This window comes from Acanthopagrus latus, chromosome 17 (genome assembly GCF_904848185.1).
Source record: "Acanthopagrus latus isolate v.2019 chromosome 17, fAcaLat1.1, whole genome shotgun sequence".
In the NCBI taxonomy this organism is placed as follows: domain Eukaryota; kingdom Metazoa; phylum Chordata; class Actinopteri; order Spariformes; family Sparidae; genus Acanthopagrus; species Acanthopagrus latus.
Window position 1 is genome coordinate 945,259 of NC_051055.1, and position 3,131 is coordinate 948,389.

At 41.0% G+C, this 3,131-nt stretch overlaps 1 long non-coding RNA gene across 1 annotated transcript; it reads left to right on the forward strand.

Annotated features, from left to right (window-relative positions):
• The first annotated feature begins 291 nt into the window (after positions 1-291).
• LOC119006437 lies at positions 292-1,924 on the forward strand. The gene is made up of 2 exons (XR_005070789.1): positions 292-1,105; positions 1,269-1,924. It is a non-coding gene; the product is annotated as an uncharacterized LOC119006437 (long non-coding RNA).
• Positions 1,925-3,131: the final 1,207 nt, after the last annotated feature.

Sequence of the window (3,131 nt, forward strand, 5' to 3'; positions counted from 1 at the left end):
TGCTACACGGATGTTAGCAACACAGTGCTAATTTTACGGTCACTGAACGTGAATCATCTCCTCTGCCCTGGCTGAGTGAGAGACACAGCGCCATTTTCAGCACAGTGCATGAACGAGAATCACGTCCTCAGCGTCAGTTTTCTGCTTGCAGGAGGTTCGCGAATCATGAATGAATCAGAGCGCGAACGTGATTCACGTCCTAGCGTCCCTCGTTCGCGAACGACCTGCTGAGGACGTGAATCACGTTCGCGCTGTCACTGAAACAATGTGTACGTGAATAACGTTCGCGAACTTGATTGATGGGAACTGCTGAGAATCATGTTCGCGAACGTGGCTTTTACTGTGCAGTAAAATCACTTAAGATGATGCTACACGGATGTTAGCAACACAGCGCTAATTTTAGCAGTACGGTTACTGAATGTGAATCATCTCCTCTGCCCTGGGTGAGTGACACAGCGCCATTTTCAGCACAGTACCTGAATGAGAATCACGTCCTCAGCGTCAGTTCTCTGTGTGCAGTAGGTTCGTGAATCATGAACGAATCGCAGCGCAAATGAGAATCACATCCTATGTGACAGTTCTCTGAGGCAGTCACGGCAGTGTGATGAAAACAGACGAGAGACATTATGCTGAATCGTACGCAGGACACTTTACTGAAGTTGCACAGCAGTGGAATTTGTCAAATAAAGTCACCACAGTTAGCACACATAGTGCACGAAATATGATCGCTGCTGCAAGACAACTGCCTTTTGATCACCTCCCCTGTTTCGCGCACAGTCTCGGCGTTCTGTCCCAGAATCAATGCATAACAGTGCGTTTGACAATGTCCTGGCCAAGTGCAGAAAAGTCGTGGGACACTTTAAACACAGTCCAGCAAGTGCAGCATAATTAGACAACAACAAGTTGAACATGGACAGAAGAAGGAGTCGCTTATGCAAGATGTTCCAACCAGATGGAATTCAACTCTATAGACATGATAAAAAAGCATCTGCAGAGACGAACAGCCACTGAGGGACGTCCTCACCACAAACACCAAGATTGTCATGCCAACTACAGCTGGAATGGAGAAACTGCAGAGGTTGGAAATGCTACTGGAGCCTTGCAGGTATGTTTTACATAATATTTCTCACTATCCTGTCTGAGTGCATGTAAGAGAAAAATAGTGTAAATGTGTAAATGCAGCATGAATATGTAGAGGATATTTTTTGTGTACAAGTGAATGCAGTTTAATTTATTTTGACTATAGTGGAGTTGATTTTCTGTTGCAGGTATTTGACTGAACTTTTGGGAGGAGAAAAATATCTCATGCTCTGTGGCTCTGCCTGCTTTTTGCCATCTCTCCCGGGTGATGGAAAGCTCAGATGATGACCCTGCTTACGTGGCCAAGTTCAAGACTACATTCAGAAAAGACCTGGAGACACGCAAGGGAAATGCCAACATTGCATATCTGACGATTGCTACTGCACTGGATCCTAGATTCAAGGACCTCAAGTGTATACCCAGAGCTGAGAAGAGTGAGGTGTGGGCCTTAGTCACCAACTTAGGCAAGGAACAGATGGTTATTGCAGGGAAACCTATAGAAGAAAAAACCTCAGAGCCACCAAATAAAAAGTTAACCCTATTGGCTGCTTCATCTTAGTCTGATTCTGAACAGGAAGAAGACTCAATTGAGAACAGTGTGCGTCGATACAGAGCAGAGCCTGTCCATTAGAGTGGTGGTCCAAACATGCAGCCCCACACAGCAGGCTGGCCGCTATGCACAGAAGTACTTGGCCACAACTGCAACGTCTGTCCACTGTGAAAGGTTGTTTTCTCTTGCTTTTCTCTTGCCGTCCAGAAGAAGAGAGCTTCTTTATCATCTGAAAATGTAAACAATCTTGTGTGCCCTAGCAACTGGCTTAGTGCAGAGGGGTAAAAAAAAAAAGTTTTAGGGATCTGCACTGGCAGTGTTTTCTGGTTCTTTTTTGACCAAAGGAATCCCAGTATAAACATGGACTGTATAGACTAGTCCCCTGCACAGTAAATCCCAGCTGTGAACTTTTATGTGCTTCACCTCATTCTGACATTAATGCCCTGTGGCAATAAGCTTTAGTTTTGTATTTGTTTTGATAACATTGTTTACGTTGAGATTTACACAAGATATTTATTTTATTTAACTGCTACTGTATAAAAATAGCTGATGTTAAGTGTTTGCCTCAGAAATGACCTGTTTTAATGTTATGATTGTGGCTCAGGATTTTGTGGGCAGTTTTTTTTTTATTTTTCATAACGAACAGGAGAACGTTAATGGCATGCTTTAATTTTGTATTTGCTTTGATAACATGGTTTAAGTTGAAATTTACACTAAATGTTTTATTTAGCTGCATTTAAAAATACTGATGTTAAACATGTGTTTGCACAACAAATGTTATGGAACTTTCACATGGCAGTACATTTAAAATAAAAGTGAGGTATACACTACTTTTGAATTCATCATTGCATTTTGCATATACAAATGTGATTAATCGTGATTAATCATGATTAAAACTTTTAATTGTTGCCCAGCCCTGTTAAAAATCTTTAAAATAGCTTGCATTAAGAAATATAAACTAACAAATGAGAACAATTTGACAACAGCAATTCATTAGCTCCTGCTCTTCCAGCTAAAATAAGTATTCTGCTCGTTCTGGTGCAAATTTCAGACGAAACTTTAGCCCAAGACCTAAAATGCACAGTACACTAGGTGCATTAGGTTACAACCCAAGGCTAAGCATCAACCTTCAGTATGAGCAAGAAATCTATTATTGTTCACTGAATGCCTGGTTATGGTGTTGTGTATGTATTTGCATGGTGTTGCAGCTGTGGTTTTCATGCATGTTTCATATGCATGAAAAGCACAGGTGTTACAGGTAAAATGTTCAAAGCTGAGAGATAAAACAGTTCCAGTAACGTTTTATTAGTTGGGTATGACAAAATACTTGTGTATGTTAACTTTGCTTTACTCAAAGGTAGTGTCAGATGACATCAGCTGTGATTATGTACAGGATACATCATTTATAGCATAATAAGCTCAAGTAATATTGACCTTTAAGGAATTCCTAACATTAAAACATTACACAGTGTTCAGTCTCAGTTTGCCCCCTAAACTGTAA